At 41.9% G+C, this 19,103-nt stretch overlaps 1 long non-coding RNA gene across 2 annotated transcripts; it reads left to right on the forward strand.

Annotated features, from left to right (window-relative positions):
- The first annotated feature begins 1,829 nt into the window (after positions 1-1,829).
- Positions 1,830-12,412, forward strand: LOC147917885 (uncharacterized). 2 transcript variants are annotated; one of them, XR_015554667.1, is made up of 4 exons: positions 1,830-1,994; positions 3,369-3,491; positions 3,662-3,816; positions 9,597-12,412. It is a non-coding gene; the product is annotated as an uncharacterized LOC147917885 (long non-coding RNA). The 2 variants fall into 2 exon arrangements; XR_015554666.1 differs by lacking the exon at positions 9,597-12,412 and having other exon boundaries at positions 3,662-5,942.
- Positions 12,413-19,103: the final 6,691 nt, after the last annotated feature.

Consider the following 19,103-nt stretch of genomic DNA (forward strand, 5'->3'; position numbering starts at 1 on the left):
CTGATGATTTGGCTTAAGGGAATCGACACCAGGTTTCCAGGGATGAGCAGCTGTAAAAACCCAGCCTCGGGAAGAAAGGCTGTACACACTGTCTGTAAGAAACGTAGGCTCTGGAACTCCAAAACTTGTTTTTACCCTTAAAAATTCTACCAAACCCCTTTAGTAACTAACATGAACCTTCAGAGTTCAGGCAGGATTTTTCCACGTCTGATTTAAAGTAGAGAGATTGAAGATAAGGTTAAGAGAGAAGCTAGTTAAGAGAGAATGTGCAGCCCAAACATAGCTTCAAAGAACCTGGAATCAGTCAACTCCGGTATCTGTAGCTGAGCTTGAACCACCAACCCTTCAGTGAACAGATGAATGAGCTCACCTATTACTCAAGGAAAGGCAGGCACCGGGCCTCTATGCCGGGTCTTTCCAGCCCCAAGCTGCTGCAGCCAGGGCTCCTCTGCCTTGTGGAACACCACCAGCTCCAGAGAAAGAGCCCAAGAATCCTGTGGCGATATCTACACCTACCGTAATGTGACATAAGAACTGGAATCTCCTGTTGGCGATAAAGGTACAGGACTCTCATGTGACCATATTCAAAAGGAAATGATTTCACTCACATGTGGAAGATAAACAAACTAACAAACACATAGACACAGGGAACAGATTGTTAGTTACTAGAGGGACAGGGGGTGGGGGGAGGGCAAAAGGGGTAAAGGGCCACAGGTGTATGGTGACGGCCAACTAGACTTTTGGTGGTGAACGCGATGTAGTCTACGCAGAAGTCAAAATATAATGATGTACACCTGAAACTTACACAATGTTGTAAACTGACGTTACTTCAATAAAAATAGTCAATTTAATAAATAAAATGCTACATTTCCCTAAGAGATTAGTCACAATATAGATGTCATTATCCCCCCCAACTTAAACACATGGTGTTTTGGAATGCTTCTCTCTGGATCTTGTTGCAAAGGCTGTTACCTGGCTTTTGTGTCCATCGACCTTGGCCAAAGGCATGGAGGACTTGGCAGGCTCTGTGGGGTCTCCTCCTACAATGGCGCATGGCCCTTCCCTCCCTTCCTATTCTCACTAAACTGTGGGATACTGCTTCCAACTCCTTCTCCCTGGTGAGTGGGGGATTGTTATAACAGCTCTCTCTCTTTTTTTTTTTTTTTTTCGGTGAGGAAGATTGGCCCTGAGCTAAAATCCCTTGTCCATCTTCCTCTTTTGGCTGAGGAAGATTAGCCCTGAGCTAACATCTGTGCCCATCTTCCTCAATTTGTATATGGGACACCGCCACAGCATGGCTTGACAAGCCGTGCGCATGCGTCCAGCCGGGGATCCGAACACGAGAACCTGGGCCCCAAGGCAGAGCTCATGAACTTCACCACTACGCCACTGGACGGGCCCCATTACAGCTCTTTTTTCCCTAAAAATCCTGTTTTCATATCTGGCCTTGGCAGACATGCCTTTGGGTTTATCTTTCTTCTCCCTTTCTTCCCTTCAAGATTTTGCTCTGATTTCTGGAATACGTCCTTAGCATGATCCTGCAAATCTTTTTTCTTGTTGTCCTTATTCCTACTATGATGCTTTTCATTTTCAAGAGCTCTTTTTCTAAACCTGTCTCTGGATGAAGCAGCATCCACAGGGACGAGGCCTAGGAGTCGACAGTCAGCCTAAACCTGGCGGGTGAGGACACCACTTCCCGGCTTGTCTGCTGACCCGCCATTGGCAGGGACGATGGATTGGGAGGCGAGATGCGGCCGGGGGCGGGGCGTGGGGCGGAAGGCAGGCAAGAGCCAATGATGCCGGGTAGGGGGCGTGTCTTCTGTAGATGAGGCAGTTCCGGGGTCCGCCGTTTAGGCGCCCGTTACTCACGCTCTAGATGACTTCCTGACCCGGGGGGACGGAGTGCGGGACTGTTGCTGAATCTGCAACAACTTCTGTGTGCTGGAGCTCCGGGGCTGGTGTGGGGGAGGTGCTTGAGACCGTGAATGCACACGGTAAGGAATACAAGGGTCCGGCAGGGCGGCAGGAAGCAGTTTTCCAAGTGTGATACCCGAGATGTCCTCAGCATGGGCGTGCTTCCTCAGGGTGCGGTGGTCCGGCTGTACCTCGTATTTTCTTATCTCTGCCGTTTTCCTAACTCTGCCGAATTGCCTGTATGATGTGTGGTAGTGAGTTACGGTGTGTGGGTTTTATTCTATTTGGGATTTAGTGAGAGCTGTTTTAATCCCGAGCTTCTAGTTCTCCTTGCTAGTTTTTGGTTCTTCCCGTCTTGCCTTCCTTCCTTCCAAACTGACCACTCTCGCTCTTCCGCTGACTCGGCGCTGCGGGCGGTGGGGCTCTCTCCTGCGTATTTCATAGAGGCGGCCACAGACCCTGGAGCAGACACAAGCTTGGCAGGTCTAGTGTCTTTACTGTTGCTGCTTTGTTGCTGTTGCTGCCAGCTATTGTTTTTTCTTTTGTTGTTGCTCTGTGAGTGTGTGTGCGTGTGTGTGTGTGTGTGTGTGTGTATTCCCACGTGTTTACTTGGGGGGTGAGTTTTTGGGGACACGTAACAAAGTGGATGCTGGGAACCTCAAGTGATCTTCTGTAGGTTCTGCCTCTTCTCTGGCTGTATGTTCTCTCCCAGGTTGTTGACTTCTGTTGGAGGCCATGGTCCCCTCACCTCTGCGTGGGGCATTTCCTGTCTAAGGGCTCTGAGATATTTGGAATGCTCTGGCCACGCTACCCTTGAGGAGCTCTGCCCTATGGGCCCACATAATACCGGGGGTAACTGGGAAGTCCTCTTCTCTGCCATAGTTATCACACGCACTTTCCTCGTGGGTCATATGGGTGTAATAGTACCCCACACCTCATAGTGCTGTGCAGAGTAAGATAACCCCATTACTCACCTAGCACAGTTTGTGCTTCCTGGTATGATGTGCATTGACAGAAAGATATTTGTTTCTTTCATTGTGTAACACAATATGCAGAAGGCTGCCTAAAACATAAATGTACAGCTTAATGAATGGCTATAAATGAACATAACCAGCACCTAGATCAATACCTAGAACATGTGAGGCTTCCAGAAGCTTCCCACATGCCCCTTCCTCATCACCTCTCCCTCCCTGCCCTTGGCAGTAACCACAGTCTTATTTTCATGATGCTTCATTCCTTGTTTACATATTTTATAATTTTGTTTATTAGGCCCAATTCACAGGTCTGGATTTTAACCTGTAATCGTATAGTATGTATTCTCTTATGCCTGGCTTTTTTCCCTAAAAATTATGGATTTAATAGTCATCAGTGATTCCTCCATTGTGGTTGCTAATGAAATAGACCACAATTTAGTTATCCATTCTATTGACGATGGACATTTTGGTTGTTTCCAGGTTGTGGATCTTTCACACAATGAGGCTATGGTCCTTCTGGTGCAGTGTCCTGGGCACAGTGGATTACACAACAAAGAGTGGAATTCTGGGGTCCTGTGTTATGCCTATCCAAGCCTTTCTGAGGTAAAAAAGAAAAAAAAATCTATAAAGCAATGCATGCAGATTATCTGAGTCATATGAACAGAATAAAACAAAACTGAATGAATGTGATGTACTGGATATATAGATATAAGCCTACATGTTAAAGTACTAATCAGTGTGTTTTCTGTGTCCATCCTCCCTGCTCCGTTCAGGTTTGACATCTTCACAAATCCAACTAGAATGACCTGGGACGGCTGGATTCCATTTAGCAGGGGGACCCCATGAGTCTGTGAGGAGACCTGGCCTGCACTTCCTTCTCTCTTGGGAGATTTTTATGCTTCAGACTCTCCAGAACCCCAAGACAAGGGTTGGCAAATAAGGGCCTGCGGAGGTGGGGGTTGGGAGGGGACAGTCCTGCTCCAGGTGAAGGACTTGGGCCCAAGCTTGGGGAGACCCAGTGGAAAAGGAAAGAATCCCTAGAATCAGGGCATGAGAGGAGGAATGAGAGGCTGTTCATGTGGGAAGAAGGGAGGCTGGAGGATGAGAGATGAGGGCGGGGTGTGTGTGTGCAGATTCTGGTAAGGGAGTGTCCCAGAGAGAGAGGGGCTGCCATTCTGGGGCCAGGGAATAGAATCTCCTTGGTATTCAGCTCTCCATCCTCCCCCTCCTTCTCCTCCTGCTCCTCCCCCTCCTCTGTCCCTCTTATTCCTCCCATATCCTGCCTCTCCAACCCGCTCCCCTTCCTCCTCCATCTCATGATGGCACACAGGGTGCCCTAGGGATCCACACAGTAGGCACAGGGAAATGTGTATTAATTTATTTTAAAATCAAAAGAAAAGTCATTTTCTTTTAGGTCAAAGAGAATGTTTTCACGTATAATAATAGTAATACATTTTCTTTATACCAACACAGTGGTAGACTACACTTTTTAATATTTCATGGATGAGGGGGCCCATGAAGGCAAAAGTGCCTAGGGCCCACAAAAGTTGTAATATGAATTATGTACTTTAACTGTGTGTATTTGTAGTGAATTTTATCTGAAAGTAACGACCTATACAGCAAACCAAACCAGGGAGAAAGACTCAGCAGTTGTAGTGCAAGTCCTTTGTCTCTGGTGGCCTTTAGTAAGAAGCTTCCCTCCTCCAGGGAAGGGGTCCTACCTGGAGGGACCAGAGTAGATTCCTCCACCTGAGCCTTTAGCTCTTTCCGTCCAGCTCTGGTTTATCTCTTGTCCTCTTACTGCTGGATGGTCTCAGCACTCAGGGGAGAATACTTTCTTGAAGAGCACAGTTACTGCCTCTTCTATGGGAAGAGAGAGGAAGAGATGCATTAGGCATCTTATCAATGACCCAGTTTTCTCCAAATCCATGTGGATGAGCTGAAGTGAAATAACAGTTGAAAGAGGTCAGGTCGCTAAAGAGGCCCCATCCGAACATGGCCCCACAACGGCAGCTCCTAAGTGAAGAGTCAGCCCAACTGTATGACATCTGGATAACTGCTTCCTCAGTCATGTGGGCCCTGCAGACGACTGTGGGTGGGAGACAAGGAGAGATACAGCCATGAGGAGGAAGTGGAGGGTCCCAAAGTGGGTGAGAGGAGAAATAAACGAACAATAAATCTAGTGGAAACAAAGGTATTTTTAATTATGCTGGAGGTGAGGAGGCTGTGATGCTTCTCTTCTGCTTGAAATAAGGTTCCCTGAGGTACACCTCGTAAGTCAGGAAGCTTCATCAGACCCCACATCACCTCAGAGTTGCAGACCACAAAGAACAAGGCTCCCGATGTCAGAGCTCCAAGGCTGCTTAGCTCCTCTGTGAAGGTCTCCAGGAAGGAGACCATCCTTCTCAGCCCCTTTCATTTCAGTTTTTGGCTTACCTGTGCTGATCCTTCCAAACACTTTCTCCAATCTGAGAATTTCTCCTTGTTCAGTGTTGCATGTGCAGAGAAAAACATCAAGGCAGCTATAATTTTCAGCAACTTTCTTTTATTGAGGAATCTGTTGAGGTCATTCATTGATCTGTTTCCATTTGAATTGTCCTTGATGCTTTTCCTCAAAGAAAAATGTAAGATTTTACACATTCTTCTTTTAGTCTCTACCAATCTTTCATACCCTTGAGACTGTGGAGTCCATCTGAGAATATACTCTACTTAGCTTGTGGCTAGTTAATTTAGCCAAAGGATATCTATCCCAACTGCCTATTAGTATTCTTCTTAACGTAACCCGCTATAATGTTGACTCAGTTTCCCCCCACGGCAATGTATTGGGTTTCACATAACTTGAAGTGAATTTTGGCATCTCTACCTCCCTGCCTCATCCTCTGTTGATATGTGTGCTTTGTTTTGATTTTTACTTTCTATAAAAATTAAACTCTGTATATGTAACTTAGGAATTTCATTACAATTCCACAGGATCTCTTTTCTGTGTGTCAAAGCCATTTAAAAATTTCACATATATCTCCCTGAATACATGTAATAAATCTGATGATGTAATTATATCTGCCTTTGGACAAGCAATATATTCAACAGGAGTGGCTGCAGGGGCAGTTTCTATGGAACAGTGTTGCTGGGTCTGCCTGGGTGGGCACATACCAGTGACCTGTGTTGGTGTTTCTCTGACGTACGTGGGAAGATACAGGCCCTGGCCAGGGTGGAAAGGATATATGCCACGTGTGTACAATAATGTTTAGTGGCACAGCAGCTGGGGTCGGGAAGAGAGGTGTGGCCCGAGAGAGCCCGCTCTCCTAACCTACATCCTACCCACGGTTAGTGAGCCTGAAATGTGGGAAATTCTCCTGATTCGTGTGTCTCTATAACTCTGCTGGGATTGGCTAGGCTGGTGGTTTCACAAGGGTGACAACGGTCGTGACCTCCAAGTGTTCCACTAGGCATTCATGACTAAGAGAATTAAGGACTGGGCAGATTACTTTTCAAAGTTGAGGTCCCACCTCCATCACACCCCATACAAACTGCAGGATGATATTGCTATGTAACAGAGCTCAAAAGTACATTCTGTGGCAGAAGAAAGTGTTGTCCAAAGGCTGCTTAAACTGAGGTCATTGAAACCTAATAAGTGACTGGCCTAAAGTCATATTGTGGTGATTTATTTGAATACCCTTAATACCATATACCATATATTGAGCAATTGTGTATCAAGCTTATTAAAAATCTCTGGAGTCCTAGCCTGAGCTTGCTCAGTAGGGAAAAGCTAATTTTCAGAGTGATGATTTGTTCGTGAGTTGCTTGTACCATGGGAACCACGTTCTCAGTACAACTAAATTAAGATCGTTCACATTCTTTATAAATGTTACAGTGAATAGAGAAATCACGTGTTCTCTAGAAAACAATGGAGAAAGAACTATAGTAAATACAATCTACTGTGCATAGTTACTATAGCCCAAAAGCTGTGGGAGAATTTAGGATATAAATATGAAGAGGAAAAAGAAGAATATTTATATTAATTTATATTTGTATTCACCCAATCATTCATGATGGTAATGATTTATAACACTGAATTTAAAAAATTCACGACTCCATAGTTATAGTCAAAACAAAAATATTAATAGTGTGGAAGGGGGTGGGAATGTTCTTTTTCATGGCACACTGCCAGCAAATACAAGTATATAGGAATGATTGAATTAGAAAATGCCCAATGTACAAATATGAATATGATAATTGACACACAGGAGGGGTCATTAATGGATGGTAAATTTTTAGAGAAAGATCGTTAAAAAAGAGGATATTCATACACTCTCAAAGGGCCACTCACCAACTTACTTGCTCGTTATAGAAAGAAAAAAATGTGTCTTTACAAGGTACAGATCTTATAGGCCCCTCAGTAACAAAGTGACCAATGCTAGTATGACAAAAATAGTGATGCATAAACTTCACATTCTTGGTCTCCAGGTGGGCTGCACTAGGAAGCACACAGCATTAACTATGCAGTGTTCTTGGCAAGAGGGTCAGCCTGAATTTCCTTGTGAGGAAATGGTCAGACAACTACGTAGTGTAGACCACTGAGCCAGACAACTCACCTGATCTCTACAAACGAGGGAGTGTCACCACCAACTAAAACAACAAAAGGTGAGGAGATGTTTCTGGTTCAAAAGGACTAAAATCTTTTTAGTCGTTTAGAACTCCAAATGTCTCTTCTGTTTGTCATCTTATTGGTGGTGACATTGACTATTTGAAGAAAGACAGGGCAGTTGTCTTGTTCAACAGTCTAAATTCCATGCTTGTCTGATAACTACCTCAGGCTAAACTATGCATCAAGGACTCTGCATAGTTAATGCTGTCTGCTCCTAGCGCAGCCCATCTGGTGGCAAAGAATGCCCAGTGTGTCATGTTGTCTGCTGCCAGGTGCTCCCGATTCCGGTGATGTACAGGATGGGAACTGAGAGGAGCAAGGGTTAAGGTCTCTCATAACTGTGTGTGGGTCTAGGTATTGGTCTCCTTAGCGATTATCACAATTGGAGGCTGAAGGGCTGGGATTTCTCCCCTCAAACCAGGCTTTGGAGTGAAAATCTTGGAGGATGGTTTGTGGTTGTGATGCTGATTCTCAACAAAGGATCCCTTCAGTGTTCCCTTTGGGCTTTAAATTGACTTGCTGTTTTAGATTTTTTTCCATCAAGTGGAAAAGCTTCTTTTTATGATGCGGTTTCTTTTAAATCAGCAATATCTTTTCTTAGTTCCAGAAGTACTTGATATCTGAGAGAGGCAGAGAAAATAAAAACCAAATGTGAGTCTTTGTCAGGTCCTGCTGATAGCTGAGCCTGGAGGAATGGCTATGTGGTGACAGAGGCCAGCAGGATGCTGAGCTCCTGTTGAGAGCAGGCTGAAGCAGGGAGCCACAATTGGCTGAAGGGGAAAGTGAGATCCACAGGTTAGAAGAAATACCTCCCTAAACTTACATCCAGTCTGTGGTGCAGCATCCAGGGGGCCTGTCCTCATCCCACCAGGAGCCTGGTGATGTCCCAGCTCAAAGCTGCTGCAGAGCCTTAGCCAGACCCCTACCACCCTTTCCTCAGCAGCCACTTCACTCCTGAATCCCCTTCATTTGCAGCAAAGTGATGGCTTTCTCACACCTCCCAGGGAGGGATGTCCTTAGCATCCATCGCACACATTCAGAAACAGGCTGCTGTCGGAAGGAGAGGACGCTTGGCAGAGAAACATGCTCTCTTTAACTCTATGTCCCAGCCCTCTGCAGAGGAGGGGCAGGGTATGGGAGAGTCCTCGAATGTGAGGGGCAACAACAACCTCAGAATAGATGCATATCCAGTTCCCCCTTTTACACATGAGGAATTGTGATGCCAAGGGGCTAAGGACTAACCAAAGCCACGGGACCTGTTATTGACAACCCTAGAACTAGAACCCAGGCCTCAGGCCCTTTCCATAATTTGGGGGAAGGTGAGAGGAAAGGCTCCAATCTGGAGGTGTCAACAGGCAGTAGATGCTGTTGAGTCACCTTGGCTGGAAAGGAGTAAGGCTTTACAGAGAAATTCTTCTCCAAAGGAACTGAGGACAGAACTCCAAAAAGAGGAACTCAAAATGGAATTAGCAAAAAGGAGAGCAGAGAGTTTAACCAGGGCCCCTTTCATTTTCATCCCACAGTCAGTAAAATTCTCTGAAGGGGATTTCATGCCAGGATACACCTTAGGGCATTTCTAGGAATATTCTCAGTAGGTGACCCACAAAACTCTGAAGTGAAAGTGAAAAAGCGTTAGTTTTAGTTATACTAGAGTCCCATCAATTTTCTTCCAAACTTCTCCTAAAGAAAGAGTGCCAGGGTAAAGAAGGGCATGAAAAAGGATCAACATAGGAGAATGAGACCTAAGATACTTTATTGGGATTTTGCATAAGGCCAAATTTGATAAAAAACAACTTTTTCAATCTGCAGTCTGAACCAATTAGTCAGCTGTGAAATCAATTTAGTGAATACTGGGCTGCAGGTTTCATTGTAAAAGTAGAAAAGAAAGCACTGAATTCCATTACTTATAATAGGGGAGGTATTACTTTTTGTGCACTGGGTTTCTATTTAATTTATTCTTACTGTATCTTGTACTATAAAAATTGTGCGAAACTCTGATCGAAATAGAGAGAGCACGTGTCTAGCCCACCCAGCTATCTTTTTTCCTCTCCTCTTTTCTCCAGGCTGTACACAGAGTTCTGTTGAGAGAAGAATGCTACTTCCACCCATGGCGGATATTCAGCTTTTCTATGAAGTAGCCACACACATGGGACACTTCTACACTGCTGACTGAGATCCTACTAGATCCATAGTCCTTCTAATTCCTCGATGCATCTTAATGGAGCTTTTTAAAAATACTAATATCCAAGCCCCACCCCAGAATGTTTAAATCAGAATTTAAAAGTATTGGTCAAAGCATTCATGTCAATTCAAAGCTCACTCAATGTTTATTTTCTAATAGCGTGATTTACAACTACCCACTAGACCTCCCCTGTTTCACACCATTCTTTTTTCTTCTCCTCTCTACCACCATGAGCTTCTTTCCACTGGCCCTGAAGATTTTGGTCTTCTGTCTGACAGTCTCAGATAAATCAGATTACTCAGTTGTCCCCGATAAATTAACACAAGAAAAGAGTACTCAGATGTCTAGGATTAAGAATTAAAAAACAATAACAACAATGGCAAGAACCGACCAGAACCAGGCCTAAAACCTGGGTCTGCCACCAGGACGTTGTGATTACAAAACAAGCTTTCGGTATTCCAGTACACAGTGATATTTTCAGTATTGAAATTCTGGTGTATTTAGTGGCGTAAAACCGTGATGGGCTTTTAAGCAAGGGATGGATATAGCGAAATTCTTTTGAGGAGACTAGTTTTATTGTATTTGAAATTTTAATGCGGAGTGTACCTCTTTGGATACATATTAAGATATACTGATTCAGATTTCATATTTTTCAAAAACACTAACATATATTATTATACCCCAATTATTGTTATTTGGAACTTGAGAGACTGTATTTCAGAATATCAGCACATGGCAAACCTGTGTTGCAATCACAGCATCTCCCTACCAGGCCCAGGTTTTAGGACTGCTGGAGATCCAATCCAGCAATTATACACCTTTTTGGTAGCAGTCACTGAGTATATATTTTGGCCGTGTAACCTCAATAGTCCCATGTTAGAATCAGTATTCAGCAGAGGATAAAACCATGTGTTAACACCCAAAGAATGAACATCTGAAATATTATTAAATCTAAATATAGTTTAAAAATTTATTGTTTTATTCCCCCAAATTTTACTAGTCAAATTTTAGCAGTTTGATGTATAGTGTAGGAGCAATATTTCTCAGTTCCCTCAGCGATTAGGTTGCATCTGTGTCACTATGTCACTGTATTGCACAACAGAGATACCAAGTAGTAAATACTCGTTCTTGACTGAAGTGGATGGAGAGGAGGATTTGAGGAGTTGTGTTTCTACATATATACATAGTGAATGTGTCTGTGTATGTCTTGGTTAAAGACTGAAGATGAGTTATCAAGGAAACTTTTCCATATCATTTACCTGTTGAAGACACAGAGTTAGTGTTCCTTTCATTCCTGCTTGCGAAACAGACCATCTTTATTCCCTGAGGTCGTCTCTTTTGTAATATATTACTAAAGGCAGCTGAGTCACAGTGCTGACGTTGTTTCCCTGATGTCTTCTCTTAGGGCTCAAGTGCAGTGGGTATATAACACACTTCCTGAGATACCACAGGCAATGGATTTCACCTTTTTCATTCCACTAAAACACAGAAATGCCATGTTTTTAACCTCCAATATTAGTTTCTTCATCACCTACAAATGTACCAACAAGCCAGCGCTGCATATCTTAGGCATTTTCTGAAGCTGGAAAAAGGAATATATTGACTTGTGCCCTGCCTCGGAAAGGCTTCAGCCTGAAAGTGACACTTTCTGCTCACATTTCTTGGCTAGCACAAGTCACATCCCTATTTAACTTCAAAGAGAAGCAGCACAGTCTTCCATGTTCCTCCAAAAGAAGAGAACTGAATCACTGTGAACAACACTAATGATTACCTGAAAGGTTTCAATGATGAAATGATAGTAGTGGTCCTTTGTTTATGGTTGTAACCAACAGCAGAGATGTATAGACGCTGGGTCAGTCCTCTCCTACCTCCCTTCCTTCCTCCCTCCCTCCCCCCGACTTGCTTTTGTAATGCAATGGACACTTATAAACCACTATGCAACCCAAGAACTAGAATGTTATTAATAACCTCCACCTACCCATGTGCTCCCCTACCTCAATCCACCCCTCGCTTTTCCCTCAGAAGTAGCCATTTCCTGAATTTGTGTTTATCATTCTGTTGTTTAAATTATTTTTTAACAATCACACACACATGCATGCACATCACACATATGCCTAGATGATACATTGTTTAATTTCTCTGTTTTCAGACTATATAAAAATACTATCATATGTTGTCTTTTGGGACATACTTTTTTTCTGTGTTGTTATGTAACTACTATTCTTCTATGCAGTTGTGCATTCATTCATTCATTTTCAATGCTATTGATATTCCATTGTATGAATATACCACAATTTATTTTTCTGCTATCCCGTTCATTATCGAGCATTTGTTTTGTTTCCGGTTTTTTTTTATTTTTCCAATTAAGGACAATGCTGCTAGAAATGTCGTTTTAAGTGTCTCCAGGTACATTATGTGCTCAAGTTTTCTCGAGTATATGACTAGAATTCAAATTGATGGATCATTAGAGTTTATGAATATTCAACTTTACAAGATAATATCATTTTTTAAAAAAAAAATGATACCAATTTACACCACCACCAGCAAGATATTACTATTCCAATCAATACATATCGACTTGAACACTTGGTATTATCAAACTTTATTTTTTTAATTAAATACTCTTAATTTGAATTTCTCCATTCTTAGTGAGACTGAACATGTCTTCATGTATTTATTAGCTATATTTTTTTTTCTGTGAAATGCTTGATCATATGTTTTGTGAAATTTTTTATTAGATCGTTTATCTTTTTCTTATCAATTGATTGATTAATAAAATTTCTTTATATATTAGCATTAATTGATACCAATCTTTTGTTGGTTATATGTGTTGTAAATATGTCCTCTCATTGTGTATCTTTTATTTTTACTTTATTGATGGTATCCTTTGAGGAACAGAAGTTCTCAATGTTAAAGATTTTTCAATTTTTTATCATTAGCACAGGCTTAGGATATAAGAAAGGTATTATAGTCTGTATTAGTTACTGATATTTCCTGTGCTCAGGACCTTTTGCTGGAAATAGCTGAGCTTTACTATGAAAAGTTCTGATTGTCAGAGCAGTTCACTCCACGTTCCTCAGGATTTTGATGATTCAGAGAGATGAGTTTGGATAAAACTGTTGGTAATGGATGTGCCAAATACATTTAAAGAAAGCTTGAAATCTTCTTGGGGTCATAGGAAAGTTGAAAAGGAGAGTGAAAGAATGACAATCTCTCCTGCTTACATCATCTTGAAAACTCAAGGAAGTGAATAACTGTAGGCTCCCACGGCAAATTCCCTAAAGAATGGGAAAAACAACTCACTTACCAAGCCTATGCTTCCATGATTCTCTTGCATGATTTGTAGAGAAATCTCTACACTACTTCCTCTGGGCAGAACTCAACAGCTTTCACTCTTCACAAGGCAAATATACAACGAAGTCTTGGAAAGTCACTAATGGTCGAAATAATAGAAAAACAGGAAATTCTGTTGTCTTTCGTTAAGCACCGTGTATTGATGATGTTATTTCATTGATGGTATCTAAAAGTTCATGCTGATGGAATTCCGATTTGTTTTTCTTCCCTCAATTGGGGTGGAAGGTGTTAAGTAATTAAAATAAGTGCTCAGGAGACCGCTTGGAAAGATAAATGTACGTTGTGTCACTATATACATGTACACAAAAAAGTGTAAGATACGTGACAAGTGCTACCATGCTCAAAAAAAAATGTGTATGCAGAATTGGCAGCTGGACTGTAGCCAGGAAAAAAAGCAGATTTTTAAAGATCTGACAAACTAAAAGCAGAAAGGAGAACAGGGCAGGAGGAACCAGTGCATCTAGAAAAGATAAAGGAACTAGATGTGAAAGATAAGATGGTATTTTTCAGACTTGAGGAAGGGAACAGGAGTAAAATTTCTAGGTTCTAAGACCCAAAAGTTGGCCTTTGAGATAGGCTGAGAAAAATTATTGGAATTAAAACACAAGGCAACAAAAGTCTTTGCTAAGGCCTTATAAATCTGAAATGTTGTTTTGAAAGCATCAGTTAGAAAGATGCTGATGTACTTTTGGACATTTAATGGTGGATCTAACTGCTGGTGCTTGTGCTGGATTACGCTGCCTGGGATGAAAGACAGAAAAGAAGTATAGGGGAGAGAGTGGAGCAAGGGGAGGTCAAAGTGTGTGATCCCCAAGGCTCTATGCTCACAAGAAGAAAGCACACAGATGTGCTAAGGAATCATCAGAGGCAACTAGAACAGGGTCTGCTGGAAAGACTCATAGAACTTCACATGAAAGCCATGTAGGGAGGTGGGACAGGGAAAGAAAAAGGGGAACTCTTCGGGAAACGGGAAATCCGATCTGGGCTCTTCATGTCTGGTGGTCGAGTGAGCGGGTATGTGGACATGTGCAACCCGTGTGGTAGACGTTACCACACACAGAAGCAGGGAAACTGTCAGCACTGATATGGATTACACATGACAGACAAACAACAATGGGAAATAGAAACAAATCCTCCAGAATGGAGTTTTGCCTTGTCAAAACAATTTCATTTATGGTCAATTGTGAATGTTCATGTCATTAAAATGATGAGTTAACTTGGTTGTAAGTTTCTGCTTACAATACTAAACTTTGATCACATGCACTCGTTTTTAGAGGTGCCGATGTAGCACAACTTAAAAAATTAAAAGGAACAGTGGCTCGCACAGGTTACTCTATCATTAAAGCCTCAATTTTGATCTTCTATATTTATAATTCACAAAATAGGTATAATTCACAAACTAGGTGGCAGGGCACCTAGAAGTCATTATGTTTTCTTTTTTCTTTTTTGCAAACACTTTCATATATGGTTACATCAGATATAAAAATCTCTATATAATTTGTCACTAAATCAGATTCTGATTTATATTATATATTATAGGATACTAATGTAGAAGACAAATTTATATTTAATTATCTTTCAAGTGTGTAAGGAAATTAACTGATGCATTTCTCCTGTAATTTGGAAAAACTCCTTCATTCATTTCTCACGTAGAAACGTCTCGTTCCAGCACAGGGAAGCAGAAGTTGATCCCCATTTCCTACACCACATGGCTAGTGTCAGGGAGATGGCCTCCACTTCTCTGCATCACTGGAGCTGTTTCTCCACGCTGAAACTGGAATAGCATGTTCCTTGTTAGTTGAAATGCTAAGACAAACCCTGATGTGAATTGCACTCTTTGGCTCCTGAGTTCTTGACTCAAATCTGGGTCCACAAGGTTATTTGGTGTCCCATGTATTGTTTTAAGAGGCTCCATCTTCTGTATGGGAATATCACATTCCTCCTATTTAACCCAAACCTGAAAATCATCACAGCCAATAAATAAACAATAACTGGCTGATTCTCTCTGGCAAGTGAAAGTTCAAGGGAGACAAAGATACATAAGATACATTGTTGTGGCCTGGTGTGGGCGTGCTGACACAGATGCCATTGGAGTTCTCCCTGGGGCCTGCTAGCCCAGGGTCTGCCCAACCCGCTAGAGCACCGATTTAATCCAGCTCAGCCAGGGCAGGCAGCCCACCCTAGAGACTGGCCCCACCCAACAACAAGCCCTCAGGCAACTTGTGGGCCTGCATAGGTTGGTGACTGGATTCTCTGCAGCCTGGCAACTGAGCCGACTTCAGTGGGGCAGGGCGTGCACAAGGAGCTGGTGGAGAGTGTGGGGCGGTGGTGGAGCATGTGGGGCTCCCGCTGTGGAGATACTGGGTCCGCCTCGGGAGGTCGGGGCACGCACACGGGGCAGGACTGCGTTGACTGTGTGTGTGGACCTGTGGGTGGCAGGGCTTGTCAGCTGCAGAAGACTTGTGCTTCTCAAAGACCCACATAGGGGGTTTGCCCCACTTTCCAAAGCCTGAAACAATTGGGTGCTCCCGTGCCTGAGGCCAGCCCCACCCAGCTACAATCCTCAGGGAGCTGACAAGAGACCTAAAGGCTGGAGGCTTATAGCAATTGTAAGGCCCTGAGCCTAACAACCTGCCACACTGGGGGCCTACTCACTTAAAAGAAATACTGCAACACAAATGTGGTATTAGAACTTGCAGCCAACTGTGCTGGGGCTCCCCACACCTGATAAAGAGACTGAAGGGCCCACAACAACTACAAGCAGCTGAGCATTACAACAGCTGGCTAGGAGCATAACTCGGCCAACCTGGGCGCCTACAGGGAGAGCAAACAGGCCACGACAGAAGGACACACATAGCCCACATAGGGGTCACCCCTGGAACATTGAGAACTGAGGGAAGCACACGGCAGGCCTCCTAAGCCATCACTTACATAAGGTCACTTATCCAAGAGCAGGAGATGTAGCGGACCTACCTAATACATAGTCACAAGCACAGGGAAAGAGGCAAAATGAGGAGGCAAAAGAATACATTCCAAGTAAGGGAACAGGACAAAACCCCAGAAAAGGAACTAAGTGAAACAGAAATGAGCAACCTACCCAACAGAGAGTTCAAACTAAGAGTGTTAAGGATGTTCACTGATGTGGGGAGAAGAATAGATGAACTCAGTGAGAATGTCAACAAAGAAATGGAAGATATAAAAAAGAACCAATCAGAAATGAAGAATACAATACTGGAAATGAAAAATTCACTAGAGGGACTCAAAAGCAGAGTAGAGGATACAGAAGAACAGATCTGTGAGCTGGATGAAAGACTAGAAGAAATTACCCAAGCTGAACAGGTAAAAGAGAAAAGAATCGAAAAGAGTGAGGACAGTCTAAGGGACCTCTGCGACAACATCAAGCACACTAACATCCGTGTTATAGGTGTCCCGGAAGGAGAAGAGCGAGACAAAGGGGCAGAGAAGCTATTTCAAGAAATAATAGAAGAAAACTTCCCTAACCTAAGGAAGGAAACAGACATCCAGGTACAGGAAGCACAGAGAGCCCAAAACAAGATAAACCCAAAGAGGCCCACACCAAGACACATCATAATCAAAATGTCCAAAATTAAAGATAAAGAGAGAATCCTAAAAGCCGCAAGAGGAAGTCAAGTTACATACAAAAGAAACCCCATAAGACTATCAGCTGACTTCTCAGCAGAAACCTTACAGGCTAGAAGAGAATGGCATGATATATTTAAAGTGCTAAAAGGAAAAAACTTACAGCCAAGAATACTCTACCCGGCAAGGTTATCATTCAAAATGGAAGGAGAGATCAAAAATTTCCCAGACAAGCAAAAATTAAAGGAGTTTGTCACCAAGAAACCAGTGCTACAAGAAATGTTAAAGGGACTGATTTAAGGGGAAAAGAGAAGACCACAAATAGGAAAAATTATCTATTTCCATGATAAGAGGGTAATGGATACAAATGCACAAAAAAGAGGTTAGATATGATATCAAAAACATAAAATGAGGGAGGAGAGGAGTTAAAGAGTAGACCTTTCAGACAGAGGTCAAACTAAAGAGACCATCAATTCTGTATAGAAGAAGAAAGGAACAGAGAAGGACTACTAAAACACTGAGAAAAACAAAAGTTAAAAAATGGCAGTAAGTACATACTTATCAATAGCTACTTTAAATGTCAATGGACTAAATGCTCCAATTAAAAGGCATCAGGTGGCTGATTGGATAAACAAACAAGACCCATATATATGCTGCATACAAGAGACACACTTCAGACCTAAAGACACTCACAAACTGAAAGTGAAGGGATGGAAAAAGATACTCCACGCAAATGGCAATGAAAAGAAAGCTGGGGTAGCAGTACTCATATCAGACAAAATAGACTTTAAAACAAAAACTGTAAAAAGAGACAAAGAAGGGCATTACATAATGATCAAGGGAACAATCCAACAAGAGTATATAACACTTGTAAATATCTACACACCCAATGTAGGTGCACCTAAATATATAAAGCAATTATTAGCAGACATAAAAACAGAAATAAACAGTAACACAATAATAGTAGGGGACTTTAACACTCCACTTACACCAACAGATAGATCATCCAAACAGAAGATCAATAAGGAAACATTGGCCTTAAATGATACACTAGAACAGATGGACCTAGTAGATATATACACAACATTCCATCCAAAAACCGAAGAATACACGTTCTTTTCAAATGCACATGGAACATTCTCCAGGATTGATCACATATTAGACCACAAAACAAGTCTCCATAAATTTAAGAAGATTGAACTACTACCAAGCATCTTTTCTGACCACAACGGTATGAGACTAGAAATCAACTATAGGAAGAAAATCAGAAAAGCCACAAATACGTGGAGATTAAACAAAATGCTACTGAACAATGACTGGGTTAACGAAGAAATCAAAGAAGAAATCAAAAAATACCTGGAGACAAATGAAAATGAAAATACGACATGCCAGAATTTATGGGATACAGCAAAAGCGGTTCTAAGAGGGAAGTTTATAGCAGCACAGGCCTATCTCAACAAACAAGAAAAATCTCAAATAAACAATCTAACAATGCACCTAAAGGAACTGGAAAAAGAAGAACAAACCAAGCCCAAAATCAGTAGAAGAAGGGAAATAATAAAAATCAAAGCAGAAATAAATGAAATAGAGCCCCCCCAAAAAAATAGAAAAAATTAATAAAACCAAGAGCTTGTTCTTTGAAAAGATAAACAAAATTGACAAACCTTTAGCTAGACTCAGCAAGAAAAAAAGAGAGAAGGCACAAATAAGTAAAATCAGAAATGAAAGAGGAGAAATTACAACGGACACCTCAGAAATACAAAAGATTATAAGAGAATACTATGAAAAGCTATATGCCAACCAATTCGATAATCTGGAAGAAAAGGATAAATTCTTAGAATCATACAACCTTCCAAAACTGGATCAAGAAGAAGTAGAGAATTTGAATAGACCAATCACCAGTAAGGAGATCGAAACAGTAATGAAAAACCTCCCCAAAAATAAAAGTCCAGGACCAGACAGCTTCCCTGGTGAATTCTACCAAACATTCAAAGAAGACTTAATACCTATCCTTCTCAAACTCTTCCAAAAAATTGAGGAGGTGGGGAAGCTCCCTAACTCATTCTATGAAGCCAACATTACCCTGATACCAAAACCAGACAGGGACAGCACAAAAAAAGAAAACTACAGGCCAATATCACTGATGAACATCGATGCAAAAATCCTCAACAAAATACTAGCAAATAGCATACAACAATACGTTAAAAAGATTATACACCATGATCAAGTGGGATTTATTCCAGGTATGTAGGGATGGTTTAACATTTGCAAATCAATCAACGTGATACACCACATTAATAAAATGAAGAATAAAAATCACATGATCATCTCAATAGATGCAGAGAAAGCATTTGACAAGATACAGCATCCATTTATGATAAAAACTCTGAATAAAATGGGTATAGAAGGAAAGTACCTCAACATAATAAAGACC

The sequence above is a fragment of the Ceratotherium simum genome, chromosome 2 (assembly GCF_057802395.1).
Source record: "Ceratotherium simum simum isolate JZ-2026a chromosome 2, ASM5780239v1, whole genome shotgun sequence".
In the NCBI taxonomy this organism is placed as follows: Eukaryota; Metazoa; Chordata; class Mammalia; order Perissodactyla; family Rhinocerotidae; genus Ceratotherium; species Ceratotherium simum.